The sequence below is a fragment of the Gymnogyps californianus genome, chromosome 7 (assembly GCF_018139145.2).
Source record: "Gymnogyps californianus isolate 813 chromosome 7, ASM1813914v2, whole genome shotgun sequence".
In the NCBI taxonomy this organism is placed as follows: Eukaryota; Metazoa; Chordata; class Aves; order Accipitriformes; family Cathartidae; genus Gymnogyps; species Gymnogyps californianus.
Genome location: NC_059477.1, coordinates 41,213,523 through 41,230,750, shown reverse-complemented (window position 1 = coordinate 41,230,750; position 17,228 = coordinate 41,213,523).

Below are 17,228 nucleotides of genomic sequence, written 5' to 3'. Positions count from 1 at the left end.
ATGGCTGCGGCGATGGCCAACAGCTGCAAAAGCCCTCCTCTTTCTGTGGAGGTTTCTACCTGTTCCCGGGAACGTGTAGAGGAGGCCCGATGGCCCTGTGTATACATTGCATTTAAATGCAAATAGAAAAATTAACATCAACGTGCATTTTGCACGAGATAAAAGGTGGTCAGATGTTGGCCAAGGATTCTGATCAATTTGATTCAATTTCTGCTGTTGCCGCAGATTTCCTCTCTGGCTTTGCGCAAACCATTTTAGGTTTTCGAACTCACGTGTCCAATGAAAGCTTTGGATGCTTCCCATGTCTGGAAATCCTATCGATCGCGTTTTTAATTTCTCTTTGTTATACAGAAGCCGATACACCTCTGCCATTCACTGACACCATCCATCTGCGCCAACAGATGGAGCGTGTAGAGCCAGGTGAGCCGCACCAGTTGTCGTGGTTTAACCCCAGCCGGCAACCGAGCACCACGCAGCCGCTCGCTCACTCCCCACCCTCGGTGGGATGGGGGAGAGAATCGGAAGGGTAAAAGTGAGAAAACTCGTGGGTTGAGATAAAGACAGTTTAATAGGTAAAGCAAAAGCCGTGCATGCAAGCGAAGCGAAGCAAAACAAGGAATTCATTCACCGCTTCCCATGGGCAGGCAGGTGTTCAGCCATCTCCAGGAAAGCAGGGCTCCATCATGCACAACGGTTACTTGGGAAGACAAAGGCCATCACCCCAAACGTTCCCCCTTCCTTCTTCTTCCCCCAGCTTTATATGCTGAGCATGACATCCCATGGTCTGGAATATCCCTTTGGGCAGCTGGGGTCAGCCGTCCCGGCTGTGTCCCCTCCCAGCTCCTTGTGCACCCCCAGCCTCCTCGCTGGTGGGGTGGGGTGAGAAGCAGAAAAGGCCTTGGCTCTGTGTAAGCACTGCTCAGCAGTAACTAAAACATCCCTGTGTTATCAACGCTGTTCCCAGCACAAATCCAAAACATAGCCCTGTACTAGCTACTATGAAGAAAATTAACTCTACCCCAGCCAAAACCAGTGCAAGTCTGACTCCAGGTGCACAACCCTCAACGTAAGTAAGTAGATCCTGACAGTGAGGTAAAAACCTTTTCCGTTTTTATTTCTTTGCTTTTAATGAGGTTTACAAGGAGGCAGATATTACCCAATAGTTCAGTGTCTTTGTGAAAAGACAGCTGGGAAAGGGCAAGCAAACTCTCTTATTTTAGTGTTTATTGCATAAGATAAGCACAGGAAGCAGAGAGAGATATCTGAAGAGGAGAGATTTATCCCACACAACACTGCCAACGAAGCACAGTCTGGTAAGGGCACACGGGGCTCACTTGTTCCTTCCATGCTATAGATAGGTTCTCCTATCTATAATAGGAGAATTAGGTAATTTTACATAGTTTTAGGTATAAAGTATGAAGGTTTGTTTAATGATTACTGGAATGGCTGGAAAACTAGGTTTCATTTAGTTGTGACACTCTGAAATATTTGTTATATGAATGATTGAAGTCTCTGTCATCATTTGTTTTCCTCATAACCCTGTCCTTATGCTAGTCCTAGCTACATTTTTAATGTGCTTATTCATGTAGCAGCAGAGTGAGAGCAGGTCTCATTCAAGGCAGGTTTTTTTTTTTCTTTCTACTGTTTGTAATTTTCTGGTGTTACAGATCAGGTTGTAGTTGTTGGCAGTGATGCATGCAGAGAAGCAGAAGACCCAGATTTTTGTTTAGCATTTTTCAAAGAAGAAAAATATGTTTGGCATTTTAATTTTCTTAAAACATTCTATAATTTGTTACATCCTGCTCATTCATAATGTAAAGCTAGGGAGAGATTGATACTATCTCAATATTTTCTGAAGGCTCATGGGTGAGGCGTACTTGTGGAGTATTAGAGAGAGCAATCAGGAGTGTTCAGGAAGGTCCATTACATGCCATGAATTTAGAACGTGAAAAATTTTGTATTTGATGGAGCAGACTTTTTGCTGGTGTAAATTGCCATACTTCTGTTGACTACAGCATTTTGTGCTGGCTGGGAACCCATTGCAGTATGTTGAACTTAGTTTTGTAGCCCTATAAATGCCAGACTATTCCAAGTTAGGTAAAGCAAGCGATCCCTGCTATGAGGTTGTCCGACTTCTGTTTTTATTTAAGCTATGTTATCATGACATTGGTAAAAGGCAATTGGAGAATTGGAGAGGAGGCAAGTGGGATAAGGAGAAAGTGCTGTAGCGGTGAGGTAAACCCTATTCTGATTTATTCATCTGCCCACAAATGAAAATATTTAATCTGAGGGTAGATGACAGGACATCCAAGTCCCTTGAAAGCAGTATGAGATGAATTACGGACAGGAGCAAGGAAAAGCAGCGGGACTCTAGTTTTGCTTCTTTATTTCTGCCCCCACCTTCACCTTATAAGTGAATACATTTTTTGCAAATACATATGGCAAAATAAATCTCCCAAGTGGAAAGATCATTGTACGTTTTTAATGCCTTAGTAATGCCTGTCGCTTCTCTGTGCTGCCTTTCCCATGGATCTGAGAGTGCTTATAAAGTAATCGTCACAAAGATCTGCGTGAGGCGGGGAAGAATCATCTCCCCTTGGCAGATGGGGACTCTGAGGCACAGATGGGGTTTCATGACTTGAGCAGAGAGGCAAAAGCCACGCGCGGCGACGTTGCCGAACCTAGAACATCTCGTCTCTCCCAGATCCTTCCCAGCCCTGAACCGACACCGCAGTTACACGTGTTAGGGCAAAGCTAAGTCAGGAAAAAGATGAAGTAATGCCCGTGGCTGTTGCTGATCCTCGGTGCTTCTGTGTGATTTCCGCTGGCAAGCGTGTGACTTTGGCGGGGCTGTGTCGCGGGGAGGAGGGCGGCAGGGGATAAGGAGCTAACGAGACATCGTCAACGTTAGACAAGTTTTTACCTTTTTTGTGCTAGAATTTTGCTCCTCTTGTGGAAGAACGTCAGATGCTGAAATGTGTTTTATTCTCGTACAGAGTAAAGGAGTCTCTGTCATCCTGCCTGGTAGTTATCAACTCTCCAGGAGGAGAAGATGGTTGGAAATGAGGCAGGTTTCCTTCAGAAACCCTCCTGGGTTCTGGCAGGAACTTGGCAAAAATTGAACCTTGCCTGTGAAATGTTCTGATTTCGTGGAAGTGGCAAATTTCCCAAATTTCAGCTTTTTGTCTATTAAATGTGGAGAGCGATACCTTCCTACCACACGGTGTACTGTGAGGAAAAAATGCACGAAAGGCTCTGAGAATCTCAGAAACTGAAGTAATAGGGAAAGGGGGGGGGGGCAGCACCTCAGATGTTTGAAGTAGGCTATATCTAAAGGCAGCTGTTTCAAGGTAGGTAAATCACTTCTCTCTTTCATTAGGAAACAAAATTTCCAGCAGGTTTAAGAACCATAACTGGCGGCAAAAGGCAAACATCTACTGAGCGCAGGGTCTCCAAGAAACCCAGGCAATTACGTTGTCATTTGTGATTCTTGTCCTTTAACATATTTCCTTGTGGAGGTCAGGTCAGGCTTCCTTGTCGAAATTCTTACTGATGGGAGAATTAATTGGTAAACGGATTCATGGGGAGGAATGGTGCCTTGAGCGATTGGTTCTTCAGTGAGTGTTTGCCATGTAATGGACAGAGGTCTTCACCGTGAGTGATCACCATTTCATCTGCTTCACTTCCTAGGAGGTATGTTTGTATACGTGTTCAGGAATTAAGTGATTTATTTTTTTAACGCATGGGTGTAAGAAACACATGCATTACGTTGAGTAATAGCGGTTCTGTATCATTTTACAAAACAAATGAGAAATAGTATGCTTTAGAACTAGATTTAGCATGTCAGAATTGAGAGCGCATTTTATATTCGAGTTTGAAGATATTATTAAACTTTGCATTGCTGTGAATTATGTATCAGTCAGCACATTATCAAAATAGCAGCATCTTGAAATACTTATTGAACAAACATGAAAGTGGCTTCTTAGATTACGTATGAAGCATCTTTACCCAGCAAAGAAAAATACAAGCTTTCTATTTTTCGTGTAATAAAGGGCAAACAGAGGCAATAAATAGCTGCTTTTGGGAAATGTGATATAATATTCATGAAAGTCAGCATTCTTGGAAAAAAAGAAAAGAAAAAAGAGAAAGTCTAAAAACTCAGGACACAATAGCATAAACCTCCATCGAGACCATTTGTGAATCAATAAAGAAATTCAGTTTTTGTCAATCACAGGTAGGTTTTTTTGTGGCTGAAGGATCTCAGGAAGCTACGATTCACCAAGTGCTTTGGGAAATGCTCCGAGTTCATTAAATGAGATGGTGATGAAATCAAAGCAAAGATGATTTTTTTATAAAACACATTTTTAATGATTTTCATTCAGTATTTTAAACACTTTTCTAAATCTTTTTTGGTACATTTTTGTTGCAAGGACCTTATTTGATACTCTGTGAAGACAATGGGCTAATCTAGTACTAAACACAATGGTAACAGCATGAAGTCATACCTCAGCGAGCACTCAGCTGAGTCCTAATGCTGTCATAATTTCTTAATGTTCGTTTTATTACAATAACCTGCAAGTTACGCAGAAGGAGGTCCCTGTTTGCTGGGGACTGTGCAAACACAGAGTAATAAATGTTCCCTGTCATGCAAAAACGTATGGCTTATGGGGATGAGGCAGCGGAATGGAGGAGTGAAGAATGAGGTAGCAACAGTGAGATGTTTTTTGTGTGCTTGGGGGACAAAAGGTCCTCACTTATTAATGAAGGTATCGGTTAAGTAGAAGGAAAAGAAAGAGCAGTAGATGAAGGGCAGACAGGAGGGAAAGAAGAAGAAAAAAGGACCCTTCTCTTCTGGTGGTGCCACAGGATACCACATCATCTGAGGTCCTTGCACTGCTCACTAATGCCACGTGAGAGAAGGAAAGAGAGGGTATCCTCCTCTCTTGAGGGGGATATGGGTGGTCTTCTCTGCGATGCTCCAGGAGATGCCCCGTTTCAGTCCCTTTCTTCCATCTGTCCCTTCTCTGAAGCAAAGAAATTGATTAAATTTACTTGTATTTGCTATTGTTAAAAGCAGCAATTTATACTAGTTGCAATGCAGCTTGCTGCTGTAAGCATAGTTTTACTACAGAATATTACTCAGTCACTGGTTGTTTAAATTATCTCTTTCAGAAAATAAGCGACTGCGATCGGACATCCAGTTCTCGGGATGTATTGCTGAATACAAATCTCTAGGTCTCTTTTCCAAAGCAGTGATCTGAAGGATGTACCGGTGCTAACACCCTTACAGACATCGTTAGCCCGTGTCGGTAGCTGGGGTGGCGGCGTTAGCCCCGCTGCACTGGGTGCGGGCTCAAACTGCTCTGTAATCTGTAAAAATCTTTTGGCTGAGTGTAGGCATCCCTGAGTTCCCTGGCAGCGTTACAGAGCCTGTCCAAGGGAGGGTAGCTTTGTCACTGTAATTATATCTAAGCTTAGCCTTTGCAAAACAAAGTGATGTCAACACCAGTCTGTCATGCTTTTCCAGTAAAAGTAAATACAAGAGACTTCCCTTCCTGCATCTTTACCTGGTGGAATATGCTTGGAAAAAAAAAAAGTCTCATTTTGTAATGATTATTATGGATACTTGTTCTAAATAATGCTACAAAGCGCACTTGTTTCTGATATCACCCCTGCCAATGAAATGTACACCAACCCTGGTCAGTAGATATCAACAGGCTTGTTTCAGTGGTAAAACCACTGTAAACCACTGGAGACAGTAAATAATCTTATAATCTGATTTTATCTCACCTCCGTATTTATATTACAGCCCTCATTTTGTATTTGTAGGAAGCAGTGCTAACAACAACTTTGGTAAGCGTGACAGTATATGCTAACAACAAACGTGTAAAAAAATTCCTTCAGCTAATTGCTGACCTGTGACTTGTCCAGTGTAAGTAGCCTTACGGGCGCTGAACTAAAGGTAGACGAAGCCATGCTATTATTTGGTGTAAACTGATCTGATGGTACTAAAGCATTCGGAGCTGTGCTGATTTATTGTAGCAGCTGAGGATTGGGAAATTGTAATTCTTAATGTTTTTAATCATTTATAACGTTACTCTGACCGGCAGGAACAAACTAATATCTACGAGTTTCTTAGTAAGATGCTTTCATCTCTGAGGAAGCATAAGGGAGGCTCCTGGAAGGTGAGGAGCCCCAGTGCCCGGGATCCTGGGGGGCCCTGCCAGCTCCGCACCCCTGGGATCGGAGCAGCTGGACAGACCTATGGAGGCGGCTACTCGCACTCCAGTTGGGCTAACCCAGATACCAACACTGCAGTGAATATGTTCCCAGTACACATGTAATAAAAAAATCACCAAATTTGCATGAAATCTTTCAATACTCTTGGGTTAGTCCTGGCTTGCTCATCTCCGCTGCTATTTTGCCTCCATGCGAGGCACAAATGTTCCATCCGCTGCATTTGAAAGTGACTGATAGATCCATTGACTTTGATCCAAAAGCAATTGCAAACCTCTATAAACACTGATTTCATGGCAGCCATCATCACTATCACTTCTCAGCACTGCATCCTTACCTACTCTAAAGCCTTCTGGTTATCTAAAGCAGCATTTAGAATCACATCTAAATGATTGTAATCAATGGTATTTATGGACCAGTCTGTACTAGTAAGACATCCCAGCAATTTTCAAACATGTTGCAATATGAAAAGGTTGCATGTCAAACCTTAAATTGTTTCATTGGGCTTCTAAATACTCGTTTCACCCCTGCTATAATAATAGAAATGCCGGACAGAGGGCAAATAGATCCAGAAATTTAGCATGACTTTTCCGTAAGCTGGTAGGAATATCGACATGCTTAATCAGTGTCTTTTATTGTTTGTAGGCCTTGTGACCTCGTTAATATTACCAATTAGAAATCAGTGATTTCCTTGTTAATATTGCCAACATTAACAATAAATTATTGCTAAATTAAGAATATTGATTAGAATCTCTTCCATTGGCCAGTAATGTTAATTGATATTTTGTGGCTCACATTCTTTTCTGTTTTGTTTGTGACCAGCAAAATACATTGTCTAAAATATTAATTATTCTTGCATAGATATTCTATACATACAGGTCTCAGTCCATGATCTAATGATAACCATGCTTTCAAAACGTTAAGAAAATGTTTACATATTTAACTTTTGTCAACTTTTTTTGTTAACTTTTTTGTTTCCTTTCGAAAAGCAGATGAAGTGTAGTTTGAAATAGGTCTGTTGAAGTTCTTAATCTCTGATTTAGGAATCTAAGAAATATTTGCAAAAATAATAAATCCCAAGTTAAGCCTGTTGTTCCCCAGATCAACTTTCAGGGAAAGTAAGCAGTGCAAACACAGCTTGCCATTTCACGAGAGGGATTTTTTTTTCTGGGTCTCAGCTCTTCCCTGAAGCAATAGAAACGGGGAAGAGGATCCTGAAGCTTCTTGACATTTGTAAATTCACTCTTATTCATCTTTCTATCTAAGATTTGTCAGCTGGATGACAAATGTGTGTCATCCATGGAGTTATGTTTTTTAGACGTCTCCATTTATTGGATGCTCCAGGGTGTTTGGATTCAATTGGAACTTACAGCTTGTCTATGTTTTATTTGCATAATAGGGTTATGAATGACAGAGCAGCTACAGCCAGACGTGTTGGCTCCAAAGATTGCAATTTAAGCTGGGAGTATTTTGCAAGAGTGAAAAAAGAATGAGAGTGAGAGAGTCTGATCACGTGTAGAAAAGTTACAGAAGGGAAACACCGTTCTGTAATGTTCGTGGCTGTCTGACATAAGATTTCTGGACTGATGTGGTTATGTGCAGCCTGGATCCAGGTCACCTGCATTTGGATGCTCTCTGGCGAGCTGTAATAGTATGTAAACAAGTTCAGAGGGACAAAGAGTTTTCCAGATTTGATGCGACTTTGAATGACTGCTCTCGTCTTTGTAGCAGCAGCAAAGACTACTGAATGGTCCTACTCAGGAAGCTTTGCTTCTCAACCTGTGTCGCGCATTAGCTTGAGTATGAAGCGACTCTTACCTTCAGAAGCCAGAAACAGATAAGAGGAGAGCCACAGCCTCCCATCCCAGGCCCAATGTATATTTTCACAGTCAGTCTGTGTAGTCCCATAGCCCATCTCGTCTCCCCTACTGCCTGCCTCATTTCTCTAAGAACAGTGATTATGCCCCCTCCCCTAAAAAATCAGCACTCACACATGCACACCCATATATATACAGTATACACTTCAGATAGAAGAGACATTAGCCTTTTAGTGTTTTTAACTTACATGTATGGCCTGAATTGCATGTGCGTTAGGCCTATGTGGAGAATAGTTTTCTACATATTCCAAAATACTTCATTTTTTCTGCGTAAGTCACAATCTGTGGCAATTCAGTCATAAACCGGAGGAACTCTGGACATTTGCACATGATGTTCCCAAGAACCTGTATTGAATGGGTCGTTAAAGTGGTGTGTCATGTCCTTCAAAACTATCAGTTTCCGAGACTGTCCATTTGAGAAACAGCTTCTAGTTTGTGTGAACTGAATTACAGAGACAGAAAAATATGCTTAAGCTTCAGCGTTAGTCATTGTTTCAGCCGGTGCAGTTCACTGTCCTTTCTGGGCTGTGTTGGCTGGCTGGCATCATCTGTAAGTGTGCATTAGCTGGTACTTGAGATCCCTGGTTTTGTGGTGCAGGAATGCGGCATTTATTTTTCTTTTTCCATATATTTTTGAATGCATATCTATAGGAAATCAGCAAACATTATATGCAGACATATAGAGGGCTGATTTTTGAAGCTAGCTCTTTTATACTCCAAGTGTTAATTCTGATGTACAGAACCAATCAGAGCTTCCCGGTGATGATTTACAGATTTATTGAGCCATGCACTTTTATTTCTAAAATGAGTGCTTTTCAATCTACGTCAGGTAAGTTCTCCAGTTGTGCCATTCTGATAATGGACATCTTTGTATAAAAACAAGACATCAATAGAATAAAAGATTTTTCTTAATATTCTCCGATCGTAGAGGCTATTGATTATACACGATGGTCACGTCAGGCAGTGCATTTTTAGATGATTACTTCATGCCTCAGGTGATGCAATGTACCATAAAGATGATGGATGGTGCTTTGCAATTCTAGTACCTTCCAAGTGAAGCCTGAATAATCCCTGTGATTTTCTTTCTTACAGCAATACCGAAACTGTTGGCCTTCTCCTGAAACAATAGAAATTGTCCAACTGATCTAAGCTGTTAAGTGCTGTCTTGCGTAATCCCTAATAACTACATTTATTTTCCATTGATTAAATTCTTTCTTGTGTAGCTTCTTCAGGCAGAGCAGTATGTTAGCAGACATTATGAAGTTAGTAAACACTATAAAGTGTGAAAGCATTTGCTGCAGGAGCTGTAGTCTAAACATTACAGGAGAAAGCAGGATTCCAGATCTAGTCTTGGCTTTGCCTCTGAATATGATTGTAACCTTGGGCAAAGCTCTTAAGTTTGCCTATCCTTAGCTGATGTAATTTGTGTAGCAAGATAATGAGACTTAGCTAGTCTCATCTTTGGTTTTTTTTGGTTTTTTTTTTTTCCCCTAGAACTTTGGTGGAGAGAGGGTGGAGGGGACCAGGAGAAGGTGGCTGGGCGGCTGGCTGGAGGATGGAGATGGGAGCGTGTGCCGCAGCTGGCACTGCGCCGGAGGGGAGCAGGGCAGGAAAAGGGCTCCACGCCTCGCTGCCGGAGCTGACTCTGGAAAAGCGCGTTATGCAGACTTAGTCTTCGTTAAGGTGTGCTGCTTGACCCTGTGTTTAGGGGCAGCTTGAAGAAGAAGACATGTGAAACACCAGCAACCAGTAGAGCGTGATCCAGGAAGAGATGTGCTGCCATAGACTGAGGCACAGCTATTTGGGGAAGCTACCATAATAAATTACTAGGGGTATGCTGAGCTCCTGCCCAGGACTTTCACCCCCTCTCCCTAGCATCACTTTTTATTTCTTATATATTAACGTTAAAGTACTTGCTCCAAGAAATCCGGTTAACTATGAGTTTAGGATGGGTCTGCCTCCCATCCATCTCTTTTTTTCTCAGTTTCACCATTATGCTATCCCCACTGGGATGGTAGATTCACAGATATTAAAGAAATTAAAGGCTTACTTCATTTTCCAATCCATCTTTTGGCAAAAGCAGCAGTGTTCCCCATTCTGCATGTACGAGGGCTCTTGCCCAGTCATGTTTTAAAGAATGGGGATTAACTACTTACTTGGGAGATTGTTTGAAGCTGAAACATTTCACTGTCAGGAAGTTGTTCTTCAGATTCAACTTGAATTATCTTTCTTAATTTAATCACATCACTCCTAGCTATGCCCAGTGAGTTGCACTAAATCTTTCCTTTCCATTCTTTCTGTTTACATCCTTCATGTGTGTGTTGACAGATATATTGCCCATAGGTATTGCTTGGCTTGACTATATGTATTTAATTGAAATGCTTCTAATTATTCCTCCCATATCCACCTCTATAGCCCCTGCTATATTTTTCTTTTACTCTTCTTTTTCTGCGCCTAGTTTGCCAGTAGCTCGCTGGTTAAAATTATTTCCGAAAGTGTGTTCGATGCCCAAGTTTTGGGAAAACCAGAGCAAGGGAAGGAGGCCACGTTTGTTATCAACATGAACTGATAATTGTAATTTTCTAAATTCTTGCAGAGCTTTGGTGTATATCTGAAATAATTATCCTCACTTCTGTTTTCATAATCTTCTGACTTGTCTGTGGATTGTCATTTGGAGTGTTTATGGGCTAAAACTAAAGGCTTTCACTGAAAGATTTTAAAGTGGGTTGAAATCTCTCTCATAATACAGTTTGAATCACTGCCATTGTACAGCATTAGCCACAGCACCAGCTTCTACATGTTAAGCTGATTTTTGATCTAATATTCCTCTTTTTCCTCTTTGCCTAGAGGGAGATCTAGAAAGGTTACCCTACTGCTATCTAAAGCCAATTAGTAGAAAACTTGATTATTTCGTTGTCACCGTTCATCCACTCCTTATCTTCCATCGGCTTTAGCAATCCTTACCAGGGGGAAGCTGCAGAGCTGGACTCAACACATTGTAGGACTCAACACAACTTCTCACACAGTTCTAGCATACCTCAAGTCCCAGAGGACTTGTCAGTCAATAAATTAGAAAGAAGTGCTATAGGTGGTATGAAAAAATGTTACCAGTAATAGTTAAAGGAAATAATAGTTAAGGACTGAATGCTCTGCAAATGAATCTAGTTTATATTTACGGTTTGATAGCTGGTGGCAGATACCTTGGGTTGTACATGGATGTCTATGACAGTTTAAAAGTCCAACCTCTGGCCAGCAAAATGTGTGTTGTTAGCTTTCTATTGCACCAAAAAATTGCTTTCTTTATGGACTGACATTCAAAGATCCAAACACTCTTTGAGAGCTTTAAAATCCATAGCCTGTTACCTCTGGTTATTTTGGACAGGACCTGGCCAGAATCACAAAAACACGACCACTGCAGCTCTGCTTCTCTCCACTGTTTTCACAAATCGCTCATACTGTGTGCATCGAGCTATGTGACAGAAGATGCTAGCTTGGGTTGAATGAAGACAAGTATGTGGAAAACCATTTTACTTCCCTGCTTTGTACCGAAAATATCACAGATCAGCAAGGATCCCACTGTGCCACTTCAAAATGAGAGAGGATCTGCTGTGCTGTGAAACTACCCACAGTAAGGCAAGTCTGAAAGCTCATGCCCAAACTGTTATCGAGTGGTATTAACAAGCCGTAATTGATCATTTTATTGTGGACTCAGCATGCCGATAAATACAAAATGCTTCAGTTCCTTTCAAACAATCGCACAATTTCCTTTGCATTGCTGCAAAAGGAATCCTTGACAGAACGATTTACTGACAGTGCCAGTCACTGTCTAACTGTGGGACTGCTTGGACATCCGCTCCTTCAAAGTGACTGATACCCTGCAGCATCTACAACAGAACAAACAACTTTGCTAGACAATGCGAAAATATCTTGACAAGTTCAACCGTTTTACTTTAACCCCTTGAGCACCGTCGCACCGCGTGTTGTGCGTTTGTGGGCTTTGCCGCAGTGCAGCAGGGTAAAGATAGCAGAACCTGGTGTGCCTCGGTAGGTGCCAGTTTTTAAACATATGCTCTGTAACTTCTGAAGTTGGGAAATTTGTTCAGCATAGCAAAATTGCACTACTTTTCAACTCAACTTCTAAGTTGTCAGGGAGGGAAAGTGTGGTAGATTACTGAGAGTTATTTTGAATTTACGTGAGACTTTTAATGTTTTCAAATTGAAATGATACAAAAATCTGGAGATTTGAGTTTAATATATTACTTTATTCAACAGTAAATGGTTTTTATCCCGTGAAATTGCTGTTTCTGTCAATAATAGTTTGTTCTATGTAATATATGGAGGTCTTAATGTTCATTAAAGTTCTGCCCGGGTAGGCTCTGAAAGAATACGTAGAAATTCCACATCCCAAAGAAATCAGGGCAGATCCTAAAAAATCTTAGATGCTTGATTCTCATGTATATCAAAGCTTAACGTTTTAATTCTTCTCAAGCAAGTCCATTGCAAAGTATGAACACATATGTTAACACTTGACCTCCAGATGGTAAAGAGCTTTCCCCTTACAGGCATAAAGTCTAAAAATTAGAGTTCAGTGCATTCAGAAATGCAGCATTTTTCAGTAATACAACACATTTAAAGAACCAAATACCTTTGTTACTTTGCAGATACAGTGGTCTGTAAGGAACCTAAATAGCAGTAAGGAGCCAGGCCCTAGTCTAAAGCCAAAAAGCCTGGGATTTGGTAGGGGTGAAGGAGGAAAGCAATGTCAAGTGACAGATACGGGGAGTGGCTTAGGCCACCCCTATTTCCATCACCCTTGAAACTGAGCCCACAGATCCCCCTCTACTTTAGGGGCATCTTAAAAAGTGCTGTCTTCCTTTCTGCTACCTTCTACCCCACGAGCTCTGGCCAAAAAAAAGAAAACAAAAACTTCAAAAATCCCAAACCCTGAAACAAACTAAGAAAATAATCTTCAGGGAGAAGCCAGCAGAGATTGCTGCCAGTGGGAGAAGCTGCATAAGACACCTGGAGAAGCCTCTTTTGTTTTTCCTGGACTTTTTCTGATCTGAGCTGTGCTTCAATCCCATTTTTCTTTCATCTTTTCCTCTTCACCTCAGGTTCCTTCCACCCCCTCCGCTCCTTTCTTCGAGCCTTTTCTTGCCATTGATTTGCAGAGGAATGCCAAGGCATTTTGGCACGGAAAGAGAGTGCAGATGCCTCCGAGATGCTGCCGGGAGGATGCAGCGAGATGGGAGCCCCGAGGATCCTCATGCCCGCCTTGGGTAACCCTGGTGCTGTAATTGAGGTGCCAGTCATCCGGGTTAATTGTGTGCTGTGGACTCAAACTCAAAGGCATACCTCTCTCATGGCGCCTCCTATAAATAATTTGTATGTATATATAGCAAAACCTCTGCGTTTAATCTTGTCTCTTTACTGGTGCCTATTTGTTTATTTATCCTCAGGCTCTCAGCTCCCTGCAGTAAAAACAGCCATTTCCTGAATGTCAGGTAATATGTAAATGGTGGCTGCTTTTCCTTTCAAATTAATTCATCATTATTTTCATTTTATTTTTCTAAAATAGAAGCAAAAGATTGCTATCGGTGACCGTGAAAATCTTGGAGTAACTCTGTAGCAGTTTAGGCCTGCAAACAGCTTTTTGGGTCAACAGCCTGAGAGTTTGCCCTTCTTCTCGCCAGGAACCTTTAGGTATTAGAAGTGAACAGGGGATTTCTGACAGTCTGTGGGCAGCGGCTCCACCAACCAACCTCCCAGCACTTTCTAGTCAATACTGCTTTAAAATCCAGGTGAGCTGTTTCCTACCCAGAGTGACAATCGCTAGTGGCCAGGGAAGGAAAGCCAGCGTCTGATTGCTGAAGTGCTGCACTTTGTTTCGTTGCATTATGTCATGGCATTTGTCCTGTCATGTCCGATGCAACACGTTCGAGTGCAGGAAAATGTGACCCGACAGAACGCTTTACGGCAAGCTGGAATGCTTTTCCCTGTGCTAATGGAGGAACATACATTTGGGGAGCGAAAATCACAGAACAGGTTGTTTCTCATCCTACTTTCGTCTGAAAGAGAGAGCTCCTCTGCATTTCCTCCCCAAGTTTTTACAGGGTAACTTACTTGCTCTATTTCAGTTATCTGAATGTAAAATTTTATTTGAGAGAGAGATATATATAAAATAGTTTCTGCTGATTCTCCAGTTCCCCTCTCCACCCCAAAAAATCCATCTTGGGGCTTTCTGCTATCCATTCTGCTAATCCCTTTGGCTACCACAGTCATTGCTTAAAAACTGCTGGTAATATAAAGATTGCTCCTTTTAAGAAGGTGAAATATATTTGTCTTTCTCATAAGCTGAGATACTGATGAGTCAGTTGAATTTTTCCCCATCAGATGATATGTCTTTACTGTGCACTGAACTCTATTTAGAGACACCCGAGTTGGAACAAACAAGCAAGCCTTGGATGAGATGTGTTATAGCAGGTCAGGTCAGCCCCGTGGTCTGCCTGGGCTAAGGAAACGTGAATCCTACAGCTCGTCCCCGCGGGAAGACAAGGTCCTGTTTTCCTCCCCTTCTCCTCCTCTCTCTTTTCCACCTTCCCTGCTCCAGCACTTGTCAGATCCTTCACTTGTGGTTTTAACCTGGCAGAGGACTGTTTCCTTTTTAGTCCTCCACTGGCTTGTGCGTTGACCTGGTTCATGGGAGAAGTCCAGGAGGCTGCAGGGAAGGGAGGGAAGGGAGCTCTGTCTTTCAGCAGCACGAATCTGCTAGATCACCTTTGCTCTTGCGTCGCAGCAGGGCTCATTAGCTGAGGAAGGAGCGATTACTGCTTGTTGCTTCTGGGACCTGAGCTCATGTCCAACCGTTTTGCTGCCTTGTGTGGTGTAGAGTGACTGGCACAAGTCAGTGGTGGAGCTCTCTTGACACCCAGCAAATACCCCGATGCTCCAGCCTGTCTTCCTGTGGCTTGAACACAGAGGTTGAAAACAAAGCACCGCAAGAGCTCTTAGAAGCACGGATTCAGTTGCCTCATTAATTTGTTTTAATCTGCATTGTTATGAAGTTTGACAACATGCGAAGGATCTCTGTATATTGAAATACAGCATTCATCTGTTGTCAGCTCAAACATTCATCTGACAGGTCTACCCACAATTATAAAATTTCTGGGATTCTTTTATTTGTTGTCTTGTTCTAGCACTTCTGATGATTATTTTTATCCTTTTATCTGCCAGTATCAATAAAAACAAAAACTGAGATTCACACATTCTGATGTGAATCTAGAAGCTGGGAGTCAGCCCTCCCTCTGTAGTGGTGTTCAGTGGAGTAACCAGCCATTACCAGCAGCACAGGTTATATATTTTAAAGCCTTGGTCTATAATTGAGAAGAAAGGGCAGAAATTTCAGAAATGCAGATTGACAAGCGCCTTGGCTTCCAGGTCCTCAAGGATCATCACATGGCTGCAATTTTTTACCTTTCTCTTGGTAAACATGCTGTTTTGTCTCTGTTTTTTTCATTTCTATACCTCTAGTGAAGGGCTGTGAATACCTCTAGTGAATTGTGTGAACTTTCTATGGATACTGGGTAAAAATGTAGGTCCCACTCCAGGTAGTGGATGAATGGGTGGCAAGCCAATGTCTTTACTAATTTTGGTGAAACTTTTTGCTTCCTTTCATGCAACATTTAGCACACACAAAGAAAGTAGCCATGCTGATCAGAGAATTTTTGCTTTGGGAGGTGCAAAGGCCCAAAATGTTTTTAGAAGATCAAGTGAATTGGGAGAATAAGTAACTAGAAAAATCACACGGTAAAGGCAATTGATTGGTAAGCAAAAGACTGGGGGAATGGTGGTGTTGGGGTTCCGTGGTGTTTATGGCCAGGCTGATTGCGGTGACTGATTGACTGACTTTTTCAAAACACCTCAGGTGCCTCCTTGTGTCCATCCAGCCTGGCTAACTGCCGCAGACGGACTGGCCGCACAAACCCATTTTGATGTTTTTTGCTTTAGCTCTCCCACGTTTGATCAGCCCTATCGGGCAATGCCCCCAAGTAGCAATGCATGGATCATTATTACAGTTAATTATCTCTAATTGATTAATCATCCCTAATTGAAACAATACTCTATATGAGTCCTTGTGCGTCTCAGCGGTGGGAGGCGCTGGCAGTTCTCTCCCCGTTTAGTTTGTTTACAGACTTCCAGAAGCATCATTTACAAAGTTCAGAGGCACATTGATAAATCCCCTCGCTGGGTCAGTAGTGCTTCAATCAATCATCAAACTAACAGCATCAACATTTTTCCTGGGCTATTATCATCACTTCAATTGCTGCAGCAATATATTCTGCACCAGTAAATCAAGAGTGATCATTTTAGATGGGCAGAAACATAAACAGCATTTTAAAAAATGTATCTTTTAGCAATCTCCTTTCATCTTTTGTGTCGGTTATTTTTATGATATAAAAGTAGGATCATTTTCTGTGTTTGTTTTAGTTTCCTCATTTACACAAAAGGCAATCTGGTATTTTCCAATTCTTTTAGCAGCCAGTCAACAAGCCCCTAGCTAGCACGTTCATTTTTCATTTTTCATTTACCTTTTTCTTCTTTGCTGCTCATTTCAGTAAGTGTGGAATGTCCTTGCGTTAAGAAATGGGTTGTATTTCCTCAGGCAACAGGTGCTTATCTCTTCGGTTACAACATAAACCTGACAAAGCAGCTCACATATCTAACAGCTATCGTATGAGAATCTGAAACCTTTCTCCCCTTTAGTGAGGGCTTGACTTTTTTTTAAGGCAAGCTGCAGCTGCAACACCTGAATCATTGTATGGCGAGGCTTTCTGTGGGTTCTAGTTCCCTGCTACATTTTCCCATTACCAACACAAGAAATGGATTTATTCTGTACGTCATGTGCACGTAGTAGTTTTCATGAGAGATTTTTATGTGCTGAGTCTTGTGTTCTCTCCTTTTCAATACATGTGCATAGTTAAAGGGGTTTTCTTAATTTCCTGTTTTAGACTTTCCTCAGAGATTGCTTGTTATGTTTTCCCTTCCTTATAGTATACAAATATGTCTGCTGGCTGGAAATTGTAAGACTAGTTTTCGCCGAAAGTTGGCAACTCA